The sequence below is a fragment of the Euprymna scolopes genome, chromosome 19 (assembly GCF_053919585.1).
Source record: "Euprymna scolopes isolate OS-2025 chromosome 19, ASM5391958v1, whole genome shotgun sequence".
NCBI classification, from domain to species: domain Eukaryota; kingdom Metazoa; phylum Mollusca; class Cephalopoda; order Sepiida; family Sepiolidae; genus Euprymna; species Euprymna scolopes.
The window spans coordinates 54,544,608-54,571,075 of NC_136500.1; the positions used below are offsets into that span (position 1 = coordinate 54,544,608).

Sequence of the window (26,468 nt, forward strand, 5' to 3'; positions counted from 1 at the left end):
CGGCAGTGAGGCGATTGAAACTGTGTATGACTGTTTTGACATAGACCCTCCAAAAGGGATGTCAGAACCGAGACGCTCCGACAGAAAGAGGAAGCGCACAGATCCTTTGGTGGTTTGCCCCAAAAGGAAGAAATATTGATTTTCACAACCGCGGAAATCAGCTTGGGAGGTGGTGTTGTGGGAGAATCACCCTCCGAATGGACTCTTCTATCAATTATATAAACGATAGACCTTTTGATCTCGCCTGCTCGGTGACGTTTACTACTCTTTTCAATTATAACCTTTTTACGTTGTTGTTCCAGTAATATTGTTTAAACTCTATTCCGTTGTTCTGTTTTCTTTGTGGCTTATTGCAAGCCATAACAGTTACTTGTTTTGACTAGGATCATACGGTTGATATTGTGGCCGGTGTCGGAATCGAAACAAAAACCTTGGCTTTAGTGGGGCGATTACTGAAAGTAAGTTGGTTGGTCAACCTCTGAATGGGTCATGTAAACTAGATATTTTCTTTAAACCGAGAAATAGAGTATCAGAATTTTTCCTTCAGATTTCTAGTTTTCTCGTTATCGATCTATCCAGCGCGGCCATAGCCGAGATTGAACTTATTACACAAATTTGTAGTGTACTTCTAATCTTGTCGGTAGCTGAATATGTGATGCTTAGCCAAGGCTATCTAGGGTATTTTTATCGTGACACCATCACTAGATGGAGACCTACCACGATTTAAGAGAGTCCCATCTACCCTCGAGAGAACGATAGAACACGCCAGTTTCTCAATCTGGTATTTTACCTCACGATACATACAGCGCCTGGCCTCCTCAAATGGTCACCCATCTGGTACTGGCCAGGCTTAACGTTACTTAACTTCGGTGATCTGGTGAGAACGGGTGTGTCAACGTGATTGTGTCGTATATTTTCTTGTAATAGTCGTTCATATTTCTAATTGCTTCTAAACTCGTTTGCCTTCAACCATCCAGTTGCTTTAAAAGTGCTTTGTTTTTTTAATTTTATTTGTTTAAAATAATTTTAAAAAGTTAAGTTTCTTTCAGATATTCTCTGATTAGGCATCTTTTTACCTCATTATATAATTCCCTGATGATTATTTATTTGGAGTATTTGTTTTGGATATCTTTGTACTACTAACATTCCATTAATACGTGTATCAGTTGGTTGCATCTTGAACAATTTGATGTTTTAACAACTTCAAACAGGTGCCCGTCTGTTAATTTGGCGGGTTCTATTATGATCCGTTTTAGAACACTAATTTTTATTCGTCTTTTTGTTATTGTTCTATTGGTTTTGTGGATTATCGGTTGGGCTTCATATAGTTAATTTTGAGTACGCATATTCCACTCAGGCTGCCACTTGCTTCTGATGTATTTCTTAATCTTCCCTTTTAGATCTGTGCATGGGGTTTTAATACTCATGTTGATGAGTGTAGTTTCCTTGGGTAACCTATCTACTTTTTCATTGCCTAGTATACCAACATGACTTGGTTTCCCAACATGACTTGGTATACCAACATGACTTGGTATACCAACATGACTTGGTTTTCCAACATGACTTGGTATACCAACATAACTTGGTATACCAACATGACTTGGTTTCCCAACATGACTTGGTATACCAACATGACTTGGTATACCAACATGACTTGGTATACCAACATGACTTGGTTTCCCAACATGACTTGGTATACCAACATGACTTGGTATACCAACATGACTTGGTTTCCCAACATGACTTGGTATACCAACATGACTTGGTTTCCCAACATGACTTGGTATACCAACATGACTTGGTATACCAACCTGGCTTGGTTTCCCAACATGAGTTGGTATACCAACATGACTTGGTTTCCCAACATGACTTGGTATACCAACATGACTTGGTATACCAACATGACTTGGTTTCCCAACATGACTTGGTATACCAACATGACTTGGTATACCAACATGACTTGGTTTCCCAACATGACTTGGTATACCAACATGACTTGGTTTCCCAACATGACTTGGTATACCAACATGACTTGGTATACCAACATGACTTGGTTTCCCAACATGACTTGGTATATCAACATGACTTGGTTTCCCAACATGACTTGGTATACCAACATGACTTGGTTTCCCAACATGACTTGGTATACCAACATGACTTGGTATACCAACATGACTTGGTATCCACACTAAAACAATTTTTTGTCCTTTTTCGTTCATTTTGCTGTATTCATTCATTATATATGTGATGTATGGGTCTTTGAACTCTTTCCCTTTCAGGACTAAAATACTTGACAAATGAGCTTTGTTTCGTTGTTTTTCGTAATAAATTCAAACGCCATTTTAAATATGCTGTAGTTTTATCCATCTGTGGATAATTCATTTGTTTACTTAGTTGTTTTGAACCGTCAGTATAACTTTCTCTATATTTTATATATGAGAGTAGTTAAAGTGAAGTCTCCTATTTTTTTAACTAAAAAAGTTGACGAGCTACGAAGACGGAAATGGTATCATTAAAACGATCAACCTTTTGTGCTCCAATTTTTTTTTTCTACATATTCACCACGATTCTCAATATATTTTTCCCAATATTTAACGATAACGTCTGGAGCGAGCTTTGTCATGCGAAGATCGTTCCAAAAGTAAAACCTCCTTTTTTTTCACTTAAAAAGTTGAAGAGCTACGAAGACGGGAGTGGTACCATTAAAAAGGGGCGACCGTTTGTCCTCCAGATTTTATTTTTCTATGTAGTCACCACCATTCTCAATGCACACCAGAATTCAATGACGCATCTCTGCTTCTGATACACGTCCATAAAATGGATTTCATACTATCAATACCTGCAACAGAACGATGAAATTTTCAGGCCATGATTGCATGATCTCAGACATCATGACAATACAGTTTGCAATCCCCTCTGATACATTAGAGCGGAATAAAAAAATTAGAAGCATTACTTTTGAAACATCTCTATATCTTTGCCAGAGTTTTTCAAAGTTATTTCTGTTTATGAGGTTGTTTGTGCTTTGTGTTTTATTTTTGTAATTTACTGTATGTTAGGTTAATGTTTGGTTTAGTTTGTGTTCAGGGTGTGTATTGTTATGTTGGCATGATATTCATTGATTTTAGTAACAAAATTTATTATTATTCAGTGTCGAAAAACGAGTATGTTTTTTAGTTTGTTGATAAATAATACGGCGGCAGTTAATGGGAAGCGTTCAAAATCTGTCGCTATCTCATGGTCTGTGCGCCAGGGCTGTTAGCTTTCAACTCTGTTCTACATCATTGCGTTTGAACCACTACTTTGCAAGCTAATGTGCGGGGAGGCAAGTTTGGTCGTACGCAGAATCCCTTTGACTGGTAGAGCGAGAGTCAGTTTCCGCGTTCGCTAATGACATCACCGTCGTGTTGTGCTTTCAAGAGATCCATATAGTGACTAAGGCGCTCACTCGTTACGAAATGATCGCATAGGCTAGAATAAACCGCAGCAAGTTAGTTGGCCTGCGGTTGAGTGCTTAAGGCGGTAACACCATCCTTCCAGGTCCTTTCAGCTGGACAGATGGCCCGCTTCAAATTCTTGGCAAGTGGTGCAGACCGGGCTTCCAGCCTGAAAGAAATTGGAATTGGTCAGTACAATTAAAGGTCAAAGCGTCGGTTCACTCTTTGCTTCGCAAGAAACTCTGTTTACATGGTAAAACTAAGGCATGAGCTATTTATATATTTCCTGTCATCATACCAGTTTGCCTGCAGAAAATCTGAAGTCCGCCAGCGCTTCTTGTTTTCGCTTTTATGAGACAGGAAAGGGCATTTGGGTTCGCAGACAGTTCTGTATCTAACATCTGTGTGAGGTAAGCTTGCAAATGTTCGACTTGACGTGTTATTGCGATGCCAAGAGACTGGCTTTTATGAGTTGAACATTAACAAAAGAACCTGCATGGAACCCCATGATCGACAGCTCTCTTCTCGACCTCATTCTCGTCCATTCGGTCAAGGGTCGTTGTAGACCGAGGAGGATACACAGTTCCTCAGAGAGTGCCAAGCCGTACTCAAAACACTTCCAGGATTTAGTGGCCTTCCTCTGACTTCTAGAAAGTAAGGGACGGCTGATGACCCGCTCGTCGGGCTGTTGAGGTGTTCAGAAGAAAGGAACAACTCTCTCTTACCTGGCGATTGGCTTGGAATGCGTAACCTCTCAATACCATACAACACAGTTCCAGAAATTTGGATTCGCTTGCGTGTCCCCACTGCGGGATGCCAGCGAAAGAAACGCTTGAACATACTTTCTTGGAATGCTGAAAACTTTGGTGGTATTATGGATATGTCAGCTAGGTAACGGCTCGTATCGATCCCGATTATACTCGCCCGCTAAACATATCCTGTGTAATTGACATTGCCAGGCCGCCGTGAGATAGGGAACGGCAGGTAGTGTTTTTCGCCATCTTGGCCGTAGCGCGAATGGTGGTGTAGGATAACTAAAGGAATGAATATTTTCTTCAGGATCTGATCGCGTTTTTCAAGCTCTAATTGAGGACGGAGATCAGATTTAATAAAAAGAAATTCGATTCCGCAGTTTTTGAAAGAAGGCGAATAAAAGTCGCGAACTTGTGCGTATGAAGAGGAGTGGAGTATGAGTACGTTTTCGCTACCTGAGCATGACACATGCGGTCCTTGGCACTGTCGGGTCCCAGCACTTCGGATAGGGTTTGAGTCTCTTAGCTAGTCGAATAATTGAACCCACTCCAGGGCCAATACGAAACTTCTAGGATGCCTACTTATTGTTGACAATTTTTCTTTTCGCCTTTGGTCTCTCCCAAGTTGCATTCATCTTAGGATATAATTCATTCCCCAAAGTCCCCCCACTTCATTTTGTTTTTCAGTTTCTTTCCCATTTAGATCCCACCCCAACTTAAAGATTGTTCAGCTTGTTTTCGGTTCTCAACAAACCGGGAAACAGTGAACGGTCTATTATTTAGAAAAGGTTGGGAGGGTCTTAAAACCCAAATATTTTGATCATTGTTTTCCCCACTTAACCCTAATGAGATGATTGTATATAAAATCAAAATTTTTGAACGATTTAGAAAGTTTAAGTAGGAGTAAATGTGGTATTATTGTGAGTAATGAGTATAGCGAAAAAAAAGTAGGATAAACATTTGCTACGCATGCTGACAAAGGATGATTAAAGACACCAATTTTCCCACACTTTCAAATGGCTTTGTGCCTATTTTTATTTTTATTATTATTATTACTAGCATTTCAGCCCGGCGTTGCCCGGGCGTTTTGAGGCTATGTTGAGCAAATAAAAAAAAGCAGTCAATTTTTTTAACTTTGACCCCGATTATGACCCCCTTAAAATTTATTGTTTGGGGGCTCAAATTGAGTTATTAAGTTAGATCCATGTCCAAGGAACCTATATCTAAAATTTCAAGTGTTTAGACCCAAAATTAGCGTAGGAGTTTGAACTTTGACCCCTTAACAGCTAAATTTCTGACCGAAAATGGTTTACAAAGATGTCCCCAAATCTCAGTACCCTGTATATCAAATTTTGAGTCTGTAGACTTAATATTGAGATAATTATTGCGTAGGGAAATGAACACACACAGACAGACACACAGATACACAGACACACAGATACACAGACACGTTCACTTTTATATATGTACTAGCATGGGTGCCCGGCGTTGCCCGGGTGTTTGGAGGTGTGTGCTGAGCAAAAAAAAAAACGGTCAAATTTTTAAAATTTGACCCCTATTATGACCCCTTGACATTTACTGTTTTGGGCTCAAATCACATTATTAAGTTAGATCCATGTCCAAGGAACCTATATCTAAAATTTCAAGTGTTTGGACCCCAAATTGTCGGAGGAGTTTGGTAGAGTTCTCAAAGATGAAATCCTTGAACTTTGACCCCTTAATCGCCAAATTTCTGGTCGAAAACCGATCACATCGATTTTTCCAAATCTCAGTACCCTGTATATCAAATTTAGAGTCTGTAGACTAAAAATTGACAGAGTTATTGCGTAGGGAAATGTACACACACAGACAGACACACAGATACACAAACAGAGAGATACACAGACACGTTCACTTTTATAGATATAATAGATAGATATAGACTTCCTTCAAATAAATAATACAAAGTGTAGTGCCTGTTCTGATGTTTCACTTAGACTATTCGGTTAGTGAATGACAAATACTCTAGAACTGTATCATTTTTTTTTTAATACAGAATCTTTCTTATTGGTAATGTTGATTGAGCTTCGTGAGAATAATTATCAGTAATTATGTAGAATATGGACCATACTAAAACCGACGTTTTGTCAACATATGTCGGCAGATTACGTAAACTATCGAAAAGCGACGGAACGCTTAACCAATGAGATTGGAACAGTCGATTGGTAAAGGCGTTAAAAATATTGCGGGGGGGTATTTGTTCAAATTACTTTGCAATGACTGTTTGTCGTTTATTTGGAAATGTTTGCTTGCGTGTTAAAAACATTGGCCGGCGTTTTTGTTCAAAAAAAAACAAAATCACGAAGTTTTCCTTGGGCACCTTCTAGCGGTTTACGTCACTTGCTGGAATATGCTGTCCGTATTCTGCATATGATAAGAAAGAATAAGAACTTGAATTTTACTTGTACTGTAGTTCTCAATGGAAATTTAAAGTTGATCTTATGATTTTTCGCCTTCTTTAGTTTCGCAACAGTAAACGCCACATGATTGATTAGATTCCAATAAACAATGAAAAAACTGTGGGGATTAAAAAGAATTGACTGCGGACTGGAAGATGCGGGACTTCCGGTGGAAAAAGGAAGTTTGGTTTTTGGCGCGTTTTTTTCTGGGTTTTTTTAAGAAGAAGAAGAAGAAGAAGAAGAAAAGAAAGGACGGTTGATTTTCTACGCGGCCGGAAGAGCCCCGAAAAGGTTATGAAAGTCAAAAACGACGTACTAGCCCCACGTTATGGCTCGAACGCTTTAAATGACTAAACACTGCTTCATTCACGAAAACCAGAAAAGGTAGACACCGAAGTAAATTCGAACCAACTTTGTTCCCACCTAAACCGATAAGTACAACCCAATGATCATTCTTTCTGTTGATTTTCTCACACACATTTCACGAACATTCTCTTCTGCCACAAAACGAACCTTCTCTATATATCTCCCAAATAGTAAATAAAGTTGCCTTTTTTTATTCACCCTTAAAATATTTTTTTTTTATTTATTTCTATGGAGTCAGAGAGTTAGACACAAACCTGATAAACCTCTATAGCCCATAAAACTTTGTCAAAAAAATCAGAGTAAATTCGTCCACTCAATAAATTTCGTGTAGGCCGTGTAACACAATGCTAGCATATATGGATTAATTCACAAAATCCTAAAGAAATTCATTTCCAGCAACCGTTTTTTTTTTTTTTTTCATCTGCCTAACAGTGGCTTCTAACAAATGCCTTTAATATGCTAAAGAATTCCTAGCTAATTAGTTGTGTATTTGATGCTAGATTGACCCGAATGGAAGCTGGGGCTATTCGTTAAGCCACGCAGAATCTTTCGTGAAACGAGACAAAAAAAACTTTTATCGACTCTCTCTCTCTCTCTCTCTCTCTCTCTCTCTCTCTCTCTCTCTCTCTCTCTCTCTCTCTCTCTCTCTCTCTCTGTGTCTCCCGTGTGCAAATTCAGGATAAGGCTTATATATTGCTTCGCAAGCGATATGTCACAATACACTAATTAAAAAGACCAATTAAAACATCGAATTCAGCAATTTACGATACGTTATCTCCTGGTAATAGCGTTTGTACACTCAGCCCTTCCGAAAAACACGTCGTTTTTTGTTTTTTTAAGAACATCAAATGAGGTTTATGTAATTATTATTAGGATTTAGTCTTATCTCTTCTCATCAGAACACTGAGTTTATATTTCGTTGGAATAAGCGTGTGTATGCAACCTGGGTCGTCGAGTGTCTATTCAAAATACAGCTGCGTTCAAAAGTGGATAGACACTAAAGATGAATTTGTTTCTCCGACATAAAAAAAAAGAAATTAGTAAGACATTAAGTTTATTCAAATACCGAGATGCGATCCTAAAGTATCCAAAATGAATCTATGTTTATCAGGATACAAGAAAAATCTACTTTTTTTTTTTTTCTTAAAAATAGTGTTCAGAAATTCTTCACATCGTACAGGTATTTTCAGAAAAAAAGAATGGATGGAATGTTTCGGAATTTTTTAGATGAAGATTGATAACTTGTATTATTTATTCGGGCTGCTGTTCTCATCTTGAATTTTATTAGCACATTGTCTCAGCCGCCGTGACCTTTAATCTCTTACGAACGTGTCTTGTCGAACTCGGGAACGAGGTATCTTGTAATCGTTCCATTTGAAAATAAATATCTTATAAATCTCACTATGTTTGTCTGCCTGTCCGTCTGTCTCCATTGTTTTCAAATTGTGTCTCCTCCGAAACGGTAAGTCGCAGAACGATGCAAGACGGCTCAAATAGTTGCATCTTTTGTCGACCGTTCTTTTATGGATCGATAGTCGGTTAAAATAACTTTTTAAGGGGGTCAAAATTGAAAGAAAGCATAACTTGCCAAGCGTAAATCAATTAGAACTATTCTTATACGCATGCGCAAATCGTTATACATGTTATACAGTTATGTTAGCTTATTTTAAATGACTTCGAGTAACGATGGGCCAGTGGTGACGTCATTAGAGTTTAATGCTACAGTTTTACGTTCGATTCCAGCTGATGTAAACCAAGTCATTTTTTTTTAACTTTTGAAATCACTAGACATTAGGTAGAATATCATATGAAATAACAAATAGAGAATTGACTTTCTAATAATATATACGAAACGAGAATAAATTAAAATATCATATTTAAGCGTATTCTACGACCGCACACCGCCGGGCGCAGATCGAATTTCGGAATGAAAGCTGTATCGATTTATTTGCATATTTTTAACTCACTACTATAAATTGGGTACAATCTCAACTGGAAAGAATTTACATGATTGAAATAGAAATTAATTCCTGAAAAAATATCGATCGACCACGAAAACGTATTTGTTTCCTCGTGGGAAAAAAAAAAAAACAGAAACAAAGCTTCGACGCCATTTGTTCTCAAATCGAAATAACTTACGTGACTCAAATAGGAATGAATTCCTGCAACAAATATCGTTCGGTCACGAAACGCTTTATTTTCACAATCCATAAGATTTTCCAATTTGGTTTTGAAACTTCTAAAACAAGCTTCTTTTTAAGTTGGTTGTACAAACATTTATATATATTTACTTTTCGAATCCGGAAATGGGCGAAGCAGTTTACGATTCAAACGTCATATATTTTGTCGGGAAGGGGGGGGTCAACTATTTTGTAAAAGGCTAAAATATTTTAATAAACATTAAAGATATGCAAATATTTTTATATATTTTACTCACGAATATTAGAGTATAAACATTAATTTTAAAAAATCCAATGAAAGTGTCAACATATTCACTCACTGTAATCAGTTAGAAAACTCACTATATCTATCTGTCCCTATATTTTGGCTTTCGGTTTCGATTCTGGCTGATGGCACACAAGTCACACTTTTTTTTACTTTTTGGAATCCCGACTATATATTGGGTACAATATCATAAGAAATAATCGATAGAGAATTGACTCTATTATATACGAAATATGGATAAATTTAAATATATTTTAGCGTATTGTACGACTAGCCCCCCCCCCCCCCCCGCTAGTAGTTTATAAAAACAATTTGTAATTTATATGCATTGAGCAACAAGTGCCCTTGTATCAGGTGTTTGTGGACCTGACAAAAGCGTTCGACACAGTTAATAGAGATGCTTTGTGGAGGGTGTTTAGTAAGCTTGGTTATCCGTCGACATTTGTGCATATGTTTAGGGAATCGCATCGGGATATGAAAGCTAGAGTTGCATTTAATGGTCAGCTCTCAGATGAAATATGGTGTAAAGCAAGGAGATATTCCTGCCTAAACTCTTTTTTTTTCTATTTTGCGCTTCTGTTGAGGTATGCATTCTCAAGTTGTGACGTAGGTATCCTGTTACACTTCAGGACATCTGAAAAGGTGTTTAATTTTAGGAGATTCAATGCAAAATCAAGTGTTCCAAGATCTGATCACGGAACTTCTTTTTGCAGATTATGTAGACTTTCTCGCTCACACTGAATATGACATGCAGATAATTCTGGACGACTTTTCACGAACCTGTGATGCATTCGGGCTCAAAATCAGCTTGAAGAAAACTATGGTGATATTTACGCCTCTCCCTGGAAAGGAGTACATTGAGTCAAACATCTCGGTTGATGGTGCTAGCCTTTAAGTGGTTGATGTTCTTGTCTACCTTGGCAGTGTATTGTCCAGGGATGTCTCCTTGGATGCCAAGATATACGCCTGCATTCAAAAGGCTTCTGTTGGAGAACTGGAGAAGAGGGTGTGGAGTGATCGTGGACTCACCCTTAAGACCAAGGTGGATGTGTATATGGCGTGTGTTGTCACAGTGCTTCTATATGCTGCAGAAATATGGATGATCCACCAGAGACACATTAAGGTTCTAGAAGTGTCTGAGAAGAATTTGGAATATCAAGTGACAAATGCGCATACCGGATACAAAGGTACTTGAAAGAGCACAGTGCCCGAGCCTTGAAAACATGGTTATCACTGGGCAGTTTCGCTGAGCAGGTCACATTGTACGTATTGGTATGATCGTCTCCCAAATTGACTCTTATATGGAGAACTTAGGAGTGGTAAGCGTCCATAACATAAGCCTCAAAACAATCTGAGGGGTACAGATATTGGTACCAACATCTGAGAAGAAACTGCGGTTGCTCGTGGCGCTTGGCGGAAATTGGTAAAAAACGGCTGTGGTTCTCTTCAGCTTTAGAGGATGGAGTGTGCAAAGCTAAAAAGGCATTTCGGAGGGGAGATCTGGAATTTTTGCCAAGCAACCATGCAAATTGGATCTGTGAAACGTGTGGTCGCATTTTCCTTTCAAAGGCAGGGTATGTGAGCCACCTGAAATCTCACAATAACAGATCGTCATTCAATGTTCCACAGCGACCTCATAGCACAGTGTGTGTAATATGCAGGAAGGTATGAAGGTATGAATCTACATAAGGAAGGTATGAAGGTATGAAAGTATGCATCTACATAAGGAAGGTATGAAGGTATGCATCTACATAAGGAAGGTATGAAGGTATGAAGGTATGCATCTACATAAGGAAGGTATGAAGGTATGAAGGTATGCATCTACATAAGGAAGGTATGCCGTTCGACATAAGGATTGAGAAGACACAGGGTTGTTCACAAAAACAATATTCCGGATCCAATCAGCCCCATTAAACCATTGAACTTGGTGTGTCATGTATGTCATCGTCCCTGTAAATCAACTGCAGGCCTTAAAAGTCACCTGCAGACACATGAGAGGATACTTAATAAAGTACAGTAATCTTCAGGCGGCAATCATGCGTGCAGATGCTGCACTTTTTAAAAAATCATTGAAAATGTTATATCTATATCATTAATTGCTAGATGAAAGATAATGTTTTTAAACTGCAACAAAATGTACATTACATAAAATAAATCCAAGGTAATTTTTTGATTCAATTTAAATTAAATTTTGTACCTTACTTTATAAAATTTATAAAAGTGCATTTTGAAGATAAATAAATTTCAAATTGAATCTTGTACTTTTATTTTTAAAGCCTATAGTAAAAATATTTTGTTTGACAATTTTCATGCCTTGGATGAAATGCTTTTCTAACTTGTATCTTATCTTTTTAAGATTATATTTTAAAACTCTCCTTCTCTCTATTTCAGTTTGTATTTCTCCTCACACCACAATTCATTTTTGCAACCCCCAATTTGTATTATTATAGATCTGAATATTCTCTCTGCTTCAGTTTGTATTTCTCCTTAAACCACAACTCCATCCATTAGATTTTCCTGAAACTTGGCCAAAATGTGAAGGCCATTGTTCTTAATATGAATTCAGTATGGGTGACCCTGGCAAATTTCTGATTCGCATCTCTCTGGGACTTTTAGGGCTAAAAAACATGCATTTTTGGAGCTCTTTTTTCATATTACTCAAGAACTTGATATGTATGTCTGTATAGTAGTTTTCCATGGTTCTGATTCAAATATACATGTATTAAGGCGTGAAACTGCATCGTTTGTCCATTTTCACTGGGATTCGGCGTTCTCAGGAGCTCACAAGGGGTCACAAATGCCCCAAAATTGTAAAAAATGACACTTTTTATCCCATAACTTTTGCCCCATCCATTAGATTTTTCTGAAACTTGGAGAAAATGTGAAGGCAAGGTTGGCCCTTCACATTTCTCACATTCATCATTTCTTCACTATTTTTTGTGGCGTCATCTCACATGCAGCACCAGAGGGGGACCATGCACGCGCGACTTGTTCTAAATGCTTTCCCATTGGAAGATTGAAAGCATCTTAGATTCTGCTTTTCCTGGCATACAAGGCCCTGTCGCTAGTGAGCCCCCACATCCGATCAGCTCGACCAGTATAACTCCCTGAACAACTCTCTCTCTCTCTCTCTCTCTCTCTCTCTCTCTCTCTCTCTCTCTCTCTCTCTCTCTCTCTCTCTCTCTCTCTCTCTCTCTGTGTGTATATATATGTAACCCTAAATATTTCTACAATTATGCCAAGAAATTCTCAAGTATTAAGTCAGCGATAGGTCCTCTCATTAATCATGCCGGGCAATTAACCGCTAATAGTGCTGAAATGGCCAGTTTACTTGCTGATCAATACGAATCGGTTTTCAGTAAGCCCATTAGACCAATACCGTCAAAACCTGAACCTAAACCAGATGACGACACTAAACCAATGCTTACTGGTGTGACGTTTACACAAAGAGACCTGACCGACGTGATAGATAAACTCAGAGCCAACTCTGCGGCAGGTCCCGACCGTTTCCCAGCGCTACTCCTTAAGGAATGTAAAAAGCAGCTGGCTAAGCCACTATTCATATTATGGAGGGCATCACTGGACAAAGGGATAGTCCCAGCCGACTCTAAGCGCGCTCACATTATCCCAATATACAAAGGTGACGGTCGATCTCTCCCCAAGCAATATCGACCAGTGGCACTAACATCCCACATTACAAAAGTATTCGAAAAGGTCCTTCGAAAGTACTTGGTGGAATTCCTCAACAACCACAGTCTGTTCAATCCAGAGCAGCATGGATTCAGAACCGAAAGATCCTGCTTAAGTCAGCTTCTAATCCATCATGATAGGATCATTGATACTCTAGACAATGAATGTAATGTCGACGTGATATACCTAGACTTTGCAAAGGCGTTCGACAAAGTGGACTTTGCAGCAACCATCGAAAAGCTCCAACATCTTGGAATTGGAGGTAAATTGATCCTATGGATTAAATCATTCCTAACAGATCGCTACCAGACAGTTGTAGTAAATGGCTCTGCATCTCCCCCGACCAAATTGCTATCTGGCGTTCCCTAAGGTTCAGTACTTGGTCCGCTGCTGTTCCTCGTACTAATCGGCGACATAGACGAAAAAGTCAAATCGTCTTTCGTCTCAAGTTTTGCCGACAACACCAGGATTGGCAGGAAAATAAAAGATTCTTCTGATGTACAAGCTCTCCAAGATGATCTAGACGCTATCTACCAATGGGCGGATGACAACAATATGCAGTTTAACACCGGGAAATTCGAGTGTATCAAATACGGTAGAAGGAAGGACCTGAGAGAAGCATCTAAGTACTCGACCCAAGACGGGAAGCTAATTAAAACCAAAGATACTGTGCGCGATCTGGGAGTAACGTTGGATTCTGATGGTACATTCACCTCCCAGATCGACAAAGTTTGTTCAACTGCACGGAGCCTTTCCGGTTGGATTCTATGCACTTTCAAAACGAGACAAAAAAACCTAATGCTGACACTCTGGAAGTCGTTGGTGTTGCCGCACATTGATTACTGTTGTCAGCTGTGGACTCCGGACAGAAAAGGTCATATTCAAGCATTAGAGGCCATCCAGAAGTCGTTTCTAAGAAAGATAACTGGTTATAGTCAATTGAATTATTGGCAACTGCTGGATACATTGAATATCAAATCGATTCAACGCAGGCAAGAAAGATATTCAATCATCTATACCTGGCGTATGATGGAGAACCAGGTGCCCAACGCTGGTATACAGCACCATATCTCAAAACGTGGCAGAAGGTGTGTGGTACCACCCTTAACCAGTGCCAGGGACAACTGGATCCGACAGCTCAGGGAATCCAGTTTAAATTCCCGGGGTCCTACGCTCTTCAATTGCCTACCACGTAACATCAGAGAGATCACGAACTGCAAAACAGAATCGTTCAAATCGGCGCTGGATACCTGGCTGAAGTCTGTATCAGACGAACCTCAGATCCCCGGTTATACCGCTATGAGACGCAGTGAATCCAATAGCTTACGCCACATGCTTGTCTGTGTAAAGAGGGACAGCGAAACGGTACAGCGGTCTATTGATTCGACGCCGCCTATACCGTCCCAACTGGAGGCCGCTTGCCGCAGTGACCTTGGAGGGCTCTGACCGCCGAAAGACATCACACAAATCACACAAAAAATATATATTAATACTCGGTTTCTATTACGTCATTCAACTCACATCTTTTAACATGTGATTTTTAATCCCTTTTCCTTTTTTTCAATTTATTATTTAAAACCAATCTGTTTGGGTATTTTAACATTTATTTCGTTAAGGTCATTTTCCTGGTTCTTTTGTTTATTTCTCCAGAACCCGTTCTAAACTCCAAAAACCCTATAAACGTATTTACCTTTGTATACACACTAATTCTGAATACTGATAAGTAATAACGTTCTCTATTCAATGCTTTTTTAATGTTGCCGGGTTTGATAAATTTGGTCATTTTAAAAGCAGTTTGGCCTTCAAACGTCGACTGATTCCATTATGGGCAATCAATTTACTAGAACATTGTATTAGAAAATATGCACATCATAAAAAAATTTAAATATTGATTTTTCTTCTTTTTTTTTTGCATTTGGGGTTGAACAATCTAGTAGATTAGTGTCTAATCGTGACGAATATATATATATATATATATATATATATATATAATAGTTTATATATAATAGTTTATATATATATAATAGTTTATATATATAATAGTTTATATATATAATAGTTTATATATATATATAATAGTTTATATATATATATATAATAGTTTATATATATATATATAATAGTTTATATATATAATAGTTTATATATATATAATAGTTTATATATATATAATAGTTTATATATATATAATAGTTTATATATATATAATAGTTTATATATATATAATAGTTTATATATATATATGCATATATATATACATACATACATATATATATATATATATATATATATATATAATAGTTGTATAGATTGGTTTCTTAGATATAAGTTTAATGAAACCAGCATGATTATTTAAGAGTGCTCAATGGAGGACAGAGTATATAGTCTGTTTATTATACAAATATTATTGTAGGCACCGCCAAAAATGGCCGCAAAATCAAGTTGTTGTTGTTTTTTAAAATGAAATTACATTTATTAAAATCCATTATTTCTGAGTAACTTTTTTTTCCCAGAAAGATAAAACCCTGAATTTTATCATATAGAAAACAGAATAATGTAAAACTTTTTCTACTATTTTTAATTAAATTTTTCAATGTTAAATTCTCCCAAAAAGTTAACAATTGACATTTTTTGTCTTGCACAAAAAACGTACATAAATATTTAAAAAAAAAAAAAGGTTTTTGAAATAATTAATTAATTATTTATTGTCTAACTAAGATTTAGAATGATTTTCTAAGAGAATATGCAAAAATATTATAATATAAGTACCTGGATTTCAAATAATTCCACTTATTCATATAGGTAACCGGTTATTTCGCGCCAATCTAGAGTCTAGATCGACACTGTTTACGTTTGTGTTTGATAAGAAGCAAACTATGAAAGACCAAACAGGCCAAAATAACTTATTTTTCAGTGACGAAAATTTCAATGTATTATTAAGCTGAGGCTGGCCAGTACCAGATGGGTGACCATTTTTATGAGTTTGGTTTTTAATGTGTATGTGTGTGGGGCCAGGCTCCCCAAAATGGGGGGGGGGCAATTTAAAGCAGAATAAAAAAAAATTATTTCAGCGCGTTTGGTCCACCGTAATCGAAAGGCGGCAAACGTTTTCAAACAGGATCGAAAAAATGATGCTATTTTTAACACAAAGGGCACAATATTTATCGAATTTTTTTTTTGTATCGATTATTCAAAGCATGCCCTGTTTAATAATGATCATGCATTATTCGGCTCGCTAAAAAAAATTGTTAATTTATTTATCAAATATTTTAAAATGGCTTTTTTCGTATAAATATTAAAAAAAATTTTTTGTTTTGTTTTGCTTAACTTAAATTAATTATTTTACTTAACATATTTACCGAATTTCACACTTCAAAACTCAAAAGCGGGATAATTAAACACAATCGAAGTTCTGATATTCAGACGTCAAAATAAGGTATTGCAAACAATTTTTTTTTTTTTAATCTATAATTCTGTCCCTTACAACAACACAATATGTTGAGTTCAGTTTCAGATGATTATTTTAAGCATATTTGTTCCCACTTCAAAACAAGGGGGGTTGTAAGCAAAAATATATATATATAAAAATATCGTTTATGAAAAATAAGTACACTGTTATAAAGTTCATTCTTCTCTTAATAATCGCTGAAAAATTCGTATTGATCGGATAATTACCTGATTTTTGGTAGATTTTTAAAAAGACGGTCCGTCAAAAAGTACTGACCTGCCCCCCCCCCCGTTTTGGCGGTGCCTGTATTGGTTGCATATGTGCATACATGTTTCGGTGGAGTTCGTATTTAAAAAGACCACACCCTACACCTCATCAGACCAATAAATAGGGACTCCTACGAAGCATGTATGCACATATACAACTAATAATATTTATGTAACAAACAAATAAATATATATATATATATATATATATATATACATATATATATATATATATATATATATATATATATATATATATATATATATATATATATATATATATATATATATATATATATATATATATATAAGGTGGCTGTGCATTGTACAGATTCCCTGGTTTTCGGTTTATGAATGGAACACAACCGTAACCAAACCCTTTTTTATGTCGTGTCATTAAAATAAATATGTTCTGTAATTTTGTTTTTAAAATGCTCCACCCAATTTTCCAGGCTAATCTTCTTCGCCGATGCTTCTTCAATTACTAACATGTATTTCTCGTGAAATAATTCCCCCCCCCCTTCCCTGTGAGAGTGGAGGAAGAGGATTACAAAGGATGCATTTTAAACGTTATTTAAGAAGTTTCAGATACAAGAATTCAAATTGTACATGATCCAAGGGAGGTAATTCGTGTTTTTATTTGTTATTGCCTCCCTTGAATGATAAAATTTATTTGACCGTATTTTTTCCTCGTTGGCAACAAGACATCAAAGATACTAGATCAAGATTGAACTTGTTACGCTGAATTTCACATAGTTGTCTTAAGAAGAAATAGTAAGAAGAAAAAACAAAAAGCACTTAAAAGGCGTCATTAAATCGCGCATTATAAACAATAATAAACAAATTTTATTCAATTGTAGCCGAGACCGTTGAAATCTCTTACCCATTTTTTTTTTTTTTTTTTTCGAAATTGTAAAGAGACCTGATTGTTGTTTCATTTCTTGTGATAAATCAAAATTCGGTTCAAGTCCAGTGTTCAACCTATAAAAAACAAAAACGTAAATAAAATTTTTATGATGTCCGTACCCGTCGGAAAACGAAAATATTGTATTTTAAAACGCACTTCTTTCTTTTTTTTTTTTTTTTTTTTTTTTTTTTGAGAAAATTAAATTTTCTGTGTAAGTGATAATGCTGTGTCTTGATGCGCCATATTTAAAAACAAAGGGAGGCAATTCCATTCTAATCACCGAAATCAAAATCGGTCTGGTTATAACTCGCAGAAAATCGTTTAAAAAAAAAATGATTACTTGCAAGGTGTTACAATATTTTTGTTTATAAACATGGCTTACACTTCTAGACAAGATGCCTTTTAATAAATTTCTAGACTTTTTGTATAGGCATTTAAAGTTGTCGTAGTCTCTTGAAAATTCAGTATGTTATTGCTGTACATTTTATGAGATGGATGTTCAATGTTTATGATTTCAGGTTCAAATGAACAGCTACAGCAGGAATTGGAATACACCCTAATAAAGCCTGATTGCCATAGCTGGTGAATTTCAAAAATGCAATCTGGATATGAGGACACTTTAGAAGAATAATATGGCCGGCTTTGGGTAGGATTGAAACCGCTATCTCCAGATAATTCTCACCTGAAACGTCGTGAAACAAATAATAAAAGATGAAGATAATAGTCCGCAATAAATCAAAATTGATAAATAATATTCATCTGAATGAATTCCAATTAAAAAAATAATATATACCATTTGATATGGACTCGACCATGGAAGATCAAATGATAAACATAAACTTATAAGACAAAAAATTCAACCTTAATCGCCCTTCAGGGCCCATGACGCAGTTGATAAAGACGTTGAATCTCTACGGTTCCAGGTGAGAATTGTCTGAAGATAGCGGTTTCAATTCTACCCAAAGCCGGCCAGAGGCTTACTTCACCAAAAACATGGTGAGACGACAACAACTATGGAAGGCAGTAATTGCAGTGAATGCGGTCAGGAGATTCAGAGTTCCTATCCGTCGCGATTACCACCTGACGAAGGCCAGAGGAATAGTTGGCCGAAACGTCGTGAAAAAACTAATAAAAGATGAGGATAATAGTCCGCAATAAATAAAATTAATTCCAGAAGTTGTTGGAATCATACAAGTGCATTGCAGCCAAAGGAGATTACTTCGAATTGAGATTAGATTTTTATGTGTGTACTATCAATAAAAGTGCCCATACGAAAAGTCTGGAAACTTATTGAGGACACCTCATATATATATAAATACTGCTTTATCAATTTTATGTGATATTTGGCATTTTCCTTCCATTATGGGTACGTACACTACAAAGATTTTTCTGTACTTTTGGTTTTGTTTGTTGTATTTGTTTTTTTGTTTGTATTTTTGTTTTTCAATTATGTTAAATTCTAGACTTACATGTGTAATTGTAATTTGCTTTTTAATTTCTCAAAAAAAAAAACCTCAGTCTTTTAATCTGGAGCAGCCATATTTTCATGTAATATTTTTTTTTTTTTTTCATACCAAAAATGTTTTTTTGTTTTTCAAAAATGTTATACACACCCCCAAAAATGGTCCAAAATTTGGACACTGACAACCTTTACTACTCCACCTTCAACTTAATAAGATTCTGCTTTTTTAAGCAATTACGGGTTAATATCCTAAAAACAAATAGCTTCACAGAATTTTACCTTGACTTTTAATTGAAATATTCTAGTGTTCAGGTCAATTTAAAAAATAACTTCAAATTAAGGAGGCAAAAAGAAAGTCCGCACTATGGAAAATTGTTATTTAAATGTAACTTTAGAACATTAATGTAACACAAATACAACAGGAACACAATGAACAAGTTAATATTTAGTAGCATAGCCCTTCTGCAATTTGACAGCCTGCAATCTTTTGGGAATTCCTTGAATTTGACTGTAGCAATACTCCGGGAAAGGGCATCCCACTTTTCTTTAATTTTTGTCCAAAGTTTTTCCAAATTTGAAATTTTATCATTGCATAGATGTTGCTTCATATAATGCCATAAGTTTTAGATAGGATTAAGGTCTGGAGATTGTGCAGGCCAATCCAAACACAGAATATCATACTCTTCCAGGAAGTTGTTGACATTGCCAGCTGTGTGAATGGGAGCATTATCCTGCATGAAGATGGGATTATCATCCAAATTCCGATCAAAGTAGGGTAGAAAATGCTTAATGTACTTGGTCAAATTAATTCGACCTTGCAAGCGAATTATAGGCCCCAGACCATTGGTACTAATAATGCCCCACACCAAAACTGAACCTCCACCACCTTGCAGCTTTGAAACTGAGCACCTAGGATTAAATTTTCATCTTTTCTTCAATGGACATACTGTCTACCATCACTACCTAGCCTATTGAACTTGCTTTCGTCACTAAAAAGCACTTTTGACCAATATAAAGAGTCATGATCTTCATTACATCTAACAAAGTCCAGACGGCACTTTCTGTTCTTGACAGTAGAAAGAGAGCACTTTTTAACAAGATTGCACTGTTGTTGGATTTGGTGAGCCATTTCAAATCTGTTTCTTAGGCTGCGGATCTTGATAGCATTGTCTTCCTTGTTAGAACTAATTTTAGTACAACCAGATTTAGGAGCATCACAAACACTGCCGGTGTTTTGGTACTTTTGCACAGTCTTTTGTGTCGTTTTCTCATCACATTTCAATTCACGGTCGATTTCTCAATTGGATAAAGCAGAAAGGTGTAGATTAATGAGCTCCTGACGATCACTAAGAGGAAGTTGTGGCATATGGACTAAATGTTACGTTGTATAACCTGGAACAACAACTACGATTAGAGATGCTTTGTTGCCTGTTGGTGGATATTTTAAACTGATTTAGGGGCGAAAATTTAAGGTGGTTTTAAGCAAATTTGTTGCTGCGGACTTTCTTTTTGCCTCCTCAATTTGAAGTTATTTTTTTTTAATTGACGTGACACTAGAATATTTCAATTAAAAGTCAAATATGAACAGGTAAAATTATAGAAGAATAAAAGGCCGATCAAATGAGGTATAATTTGTTTAAACAGTTACATTAAATTTAGCTTAAATTTGCAGTTTTTGAAAAAATTATAAGTGCAGACTTTCTTTTTGCCAGCACAGTATATATTTACGAGGTGCCTCCAATAAGTTTCCAGACTTTTTTCATATCAGCATTTTTATTGATGCTATACATATGAAACTCTAGTCCCCTTTCAAAGTAATCTCCTTTGGCTGCAATGCACTCGTTGTACCGGTCCAACAAATTCTGGAAGGTGCTATTGAAGTCCTCTTGTGTGAACGTGTCAATGGTCCTCATCACAGCCTTCTTCGTCTCCTCAGTTGTCTCATAGCGACAGCCTCTAAGGTTTTCCTTGAGCTTAGGGAATAACCAAAAGTCACAGGGAGCAAAGTCTGGACTATAGGGAGGGCGAGGAACTGTCTTGATTCCGTAAATATACATAGGTTTTTGTGACATTTTATTTATAATGAATGGTTCCCATATCATGTTAAATTCTGTACTAGAGCTGCTTAGTAATTGATTTCTTTGATTGCTTAGTAATTGATTTCTTTGATTGCTTAATAATTGATTTCTTTGATTGCTTAGTAATTGGTTTCTTTGATTGCTTAGTAATTGGTTTCTTTGTTTGCTTAGTAATTGGTTTCTTTGATTGCTTAGTAATTGATTTCTTTGATTGCTTAGTAATTGGTTTCTTTGATTGCTTAGTAATTGGTTTCTTTGTTTGCTTAGTAATTGGTTTCTTTGATTGCTTAGTAATTGATTTCTTTGATTGCTTAGTAATTGATTTCTTTGATTGCTTAGTAATTGGTTTCTTTGATTGCTTAGTAATTGGTTTCTTTGTTTGCTTAGTAATTGATTTCTTTGATTGCTTAGTAATTGGTTTCTTTGTTTGCTTAGTAATTGGTTTCTTTGTTTGCTTAGTAATTGATTTCTTTGATTGCTTAGTAATTGGTTTCTTTGATTGCTTAGTAATTGATTTCTTTGTTTGCTTAGTAATTGGTTTCTTTGTTTGCTTAGTAATTGATTTCTTTGATTGCTTAGTAATTGGTTTCTTTGATTGCTTAGTAATTGATTTCTTTGATTGCTTAGTAATTGATTTCTTTGATTGCTTAGTAATTGATTTCTTTGTTTGCTTAGTAATTGGTTTCTTTGATTGCTTAGTAATTGGTTTCTTTGCTTGCTTAGTAATTGATTTCTTTGATTGCTTAGTAATTGATTTCTTTGATTGCTTAGTAATTGGTTTCTTTGATTGCTTAGTAATTGATTTCTTTGATTGCTTAGTAATTGATTTCTTTGATTGCTTAGTAATTGGTTTCTTTGATTGCTTAGTAATTGGTTTCTTTGTTTGCTTAGTAATTGATTTCTTTGATTGCTTAGTAATTGGTTTCTTTGATTGCTTAGTAATTGATTTCTTTGATTGCTTAGTAATTGATTTCTTTGATTGCTTAGTAATTGGTTTCTTTGATTGCTTAGTAATTGATTTCTTTGATTGCTTAGTAATTGGTTTCTTTGATTGCTTAGTAATTGGTTTCTTTGATTGCTTAGTAATTGATTTCTTTGATTGCTTAGTAATTAATTTCTTTGTTTGCTTAGTAATTGGTTTCTTTGATTGCTTAGTAATTGGTTTCTTTGTTTGCTTAGTAATTGATTTCTTTGATTGCTTAGTAATTGATTTCTTTGATTGCTTAGTAATTGATTTCTGTGATTGCTTAGTAATTGGTTTCTTTGATTGCTTAGTAATTGATTTCTTTGATTGCTTAGTAATTGGTTTCTTTGATTGCTTAGTAATTGATTTCTTTGATTGCTTAGTAATTGGTTTCTTTGATTGCTTAGTAATTGATTTCTTTGATTGCTTAGTAATTGGTTTCTTTGATTGCTTAGTAATTGATTTCTTTGATTGCTTAGTAATTGGTTTCTTTGATTGCTTAGTAATTGATTTCTTTGTTTGCTTAGTAATTGGTTTCTTTGCTTGCTTAGTAATTGATTTCTTTGATTGCTTAGTAATTGATTTCTTTGATTGCTTAGTAATTGGTTTCTTTGATTGCTTAGTAATTGATTTCTTTGATTGCTTAGTAATTGGTTTCTTTGATTGCTTAGTAATTGATTTCTTTGATTGCTTAGTAATTGGTTTCTTTGATTGCTTAGTAATTGATTTCTTTGATTGCTTAGTAATTGGTTTCTTTGATTGCTTAGTAATTGATTTCTTTGATTGCGTAGTAATTGATTTCTTTGCTTGCTTAGTAATTGATTTCTTTGATTGCTTAGTAATTGGTTTCTTTGTTTGCTTAGTAATTGGTTGCTTTGATTGCTTAGTAATTGGTTTCTTTGATTGCTTAGTAATTGATTTCTTTGATTGCTTAGTAATTGATTTCTTTGATTGCTTAGTAATTGATTTCTTTGATTGCTTAGTAATTGATTTCTGTGATTGCTTAGTAATTGGTTTCTTTGATTGCTTAGTAATTGATTTCTTTGATTGCTTAGTAATTGGTTTCTTTGATTGCTTAGTAATTGATTTCTTTGATTGCTTAGTAATTGATTTCTTTGATTGCTTAGTAATTGATTTCTTTGATTGCTTAGTAATTGATTTCTTTGATTGCTTAGTAATTGGTTTCTTTGATTGCTTAGTAATTGATTTCTTTGATTGCTTAGTAATTGGTTTCTTTGTTTGCTTAGTAATTGGTTTCTTTGATTGCTTAGTAATTGATTTCTTTGATTGCTTAGTAATTGGTTTCTTTGATTGCTTAGTAATTGATTTCTTTGATTGCTTAGTAATTGGTTTCTTTGTTTGCTTAGTAATCGGTTTCTTTGCTTGCTTAGTAATTGATTTCTTTGATTGCTTAGTAATTGATTTCTTTGATTGCTTAGTAATTGGTTTCTTTGCTTGCTTAGTAATTGATTTCTTTGTTTGCTTAGTAATTGGTTTCTTTGTTTGCTTAGTAATTGGTTTCTTTGTTTGCTTAGTAATTGGTTTCTTTGCTTGCTTAGTAATTGATTTCTTTGTTTGCTTAGTAATTGATTTCTTTGATTGCTTAGTAATTGGTTTCTTTGTTTGCTTAGTAATTGGTTTCTTTGATTGCTTAGTAATTGATTTCTTTGATTGCTTAGTAATTGATTTCTTTGATTGCTTAGTAATTGATTTCTTTGTTTGCTTAGTAATTGGTTTCTTTGATTGCTTAGTAATTGATTTCTTTGATTGCTTAGTAATTGGTTTCTTTGATTGCTTAGTAATTGGTTTCTTTGATTGCTTAGTAATTGGTTTCTTTGCTTGCTTAGTAATTGATTTCTTTGATTGCTTAGTAATTGATTTCTTTGATTGCTTAGTAATTGGTTTCTTTGATTGCTTAGTAATTGATTTCTTTGTTTGCTTAGTAATTGATTTCTTTGATTGCTTAGTAATTGGTTTCTTTGATTGCTTAGTAATTGATTTCTTTGATTGCTTAGTAATTGGTTTCTTTGATTGCTTAGTAATTTATTTCTTTGATTGCTTAGTAATTGGTTTCTTTGATTGCTTAGTAATTGGTTTCTTTGATTGCTTAGTAATTGATTTCTTTGATTGCTTAGTAATTGGTTTCTTTGTTTGCTTAGTAATTGGTTTCTTTGATTGCTTAGTAATTGGTTTCTTTGATTGCTTAGTAATTGATTTCTTTGATTGCTTAGTAATTGGTTTCTTTGATTGCTTAGTAATTGATTTCTTTGCTTGCTTAGTAATTGATTTCTTTGTTTGCTTAGTAATTGATTTCTTTGATTGCTTAGTAATTGATTTCTTTGTTTGCTTAGTAATTGATTTCTTTGTTTGCTTAGTAATTGATTTCTTTGATTGCTTAGTAATTGATTTCTTTGATTGCTTAGTAATTGGTTTCTTTGTTTGCTTAGTAATTGATTTCTTTGTTTGCTTAGTAATTGGTTTCTTTGCTTGCTTAGTAATTGGTTTCTTTGTTTGCTTAGTAATTGGTTTCTTTGATTGCTTAGTAATTGGTTTCTTTGATTGCTTAGTAATTGGTTTCTTTGTTTGCTTAGTAATTGGTTTCTTTGCTTGCTTAGTAATTGATTTCTTTGTTTGCTTAGTAATTGGTTTCTTTGTTTGCTTAGTAATTGATTTCTTTGATTGCTTAGTAATTGGTTTCTTTGATTGCTTAGTAATTGATTTCTTTGTTTGCTTAGTAATTGGTTTCTTTGCTTGCTTAGTAATTGATTTCTTTGTTTGCTTAGTAATTGGTTTCTTTGATTGCTTAGTAATTGGTTTCTTTGTTGGCTTAGTAATTGATTTCTTTGATTGCTTAGTAATTGGTTTCTTTGATTGCTTAGTAATTGATTTCTTTGTTTGCTTAGTAATTGGTTTCTTTGCTTGCTTAGTAATTGATTTCTTTGTTTGCTTAGTAATTGGTTTCTTTGATTGCTTAGTAATTGGTTTCTTTGTTTGCTTAGTAATTGATTTCTTTGTTTGCTTAGTAATTGGTTTCTTTGCTTGCTTAGTAATTGGTTTCTTTGTTTGCTTAGTAATTGGTTTCTTTGATTGCTTAGTAATTGGTTTCTTTGATTGCTTAGTAATTGATTTCTTTGATTGCTTAGTAATTGATTTCTTTGATTGCTTAGTAATTGGTTTCTTTGATTGCTTAGTAATTGATTTCTTTGTTTGCTTAGTAATTGATTTCTTTGATTGCTTAGTAATTGGTTTCTTTGATTGCTTAGTAATTGATTTCTTTGTTTGCTTAGTAATTGGTTTCTTTGCTTGCTTAGTAATTGATTTCTTTGTTTGCTTAGTAATTGGTTTCTTTGATTGCTTAGTAATTGGTTTCTTTGTTTGCTTAGTAATTGATTTCTTTGTTTGCTTAGTAATTGGTTTCTTTGCTTGCTTAGTAATTGGTTTCTTTGTTTGCTTAGTAATTGGTTTCTTTGATTGCTTAGTAATTGGTTTCTTTGATTGCTTAGTAATTGATTTCTTTGATTGCTTAGTAATTGATTTCTTTGATTGCTTAGTAATTGATTTCTTTGATTGCTTAGTAATTGATTTCTTTGTTTGCTTAGTAATTGGTTTCTTTGATTGCTTAGTAATTGATTTCTTTGATTGCTTAGTAATTGGTTTCTTTGATTGCTTAGTAATTGGTTTCTTTGATTGCTTAGTAATTGGTTTCTTTGATTGCTTAGTAATTGGTTTCTTTGATTGCTTAGTAATTGATTTCTTTGATTGCTTAGTAATTGGTTTCTTTGATTGCTTAGTAATTGGTTTCTTTGATTGCTTAGTAATTGATTTCTTTGATTGCTTAGTAATTGGTTTCTTTGTTTGCTTAGTAATTGGTTTCTTTGATTGCTTAGTAATTGATTTCTTTGTTTGCTTAGTAATTGATTTCTTTGTTTGCTTAGTAATTGGTTTCTTTGATTGCTTAGTAATTGGTTTCTTTGATTGCTTAGTAATTGGTTTCTTTGATTGCTTAGTAATTGATTTCTTTGTTTGCTTAGTAATTGATTTCTTTGTTTGCTTAGTAATTGGTTTCTTTGATTGCTTAGTAATTGGTTTCTTTGATTGCTTAGTAATTGGTTTCTTTGATTGCTTAGTAATTGGTTTCTTTGATTGCTTAGTAATTGGTTTCTTTGCTTGCTTAGTAATTGATTTCTTTGATTGCTTAGTAATTGGTTTCTTTGA

The 26,468-nt window shown here is 34.8% G+C and overlaps 1 protein-coding gene across 2 annotated transcripts in view; it reads right to left on the reverse strand.

Annotated features, from left to right (window-relative positions):
• Positions 1–17,703: 17,703 nt before the first annotated feature.
• The window catches only part of LOC145303589 (uncharacterized), a 121,894-nt gene continuing 113,129 nt past the window's right edge, over positions 17,704–26,468 (reverse strand). For both annotated transcript variants that reach the window (XM_080145137.1, XM_080145134.1), the window contains one exon: positions 17,704–17,823. The gene's annotated coding sequence lies outside the window, so the exon portion shown is untranslated. The remainder of the gene's footprint in view (positions 17,824–26,468) is intronic.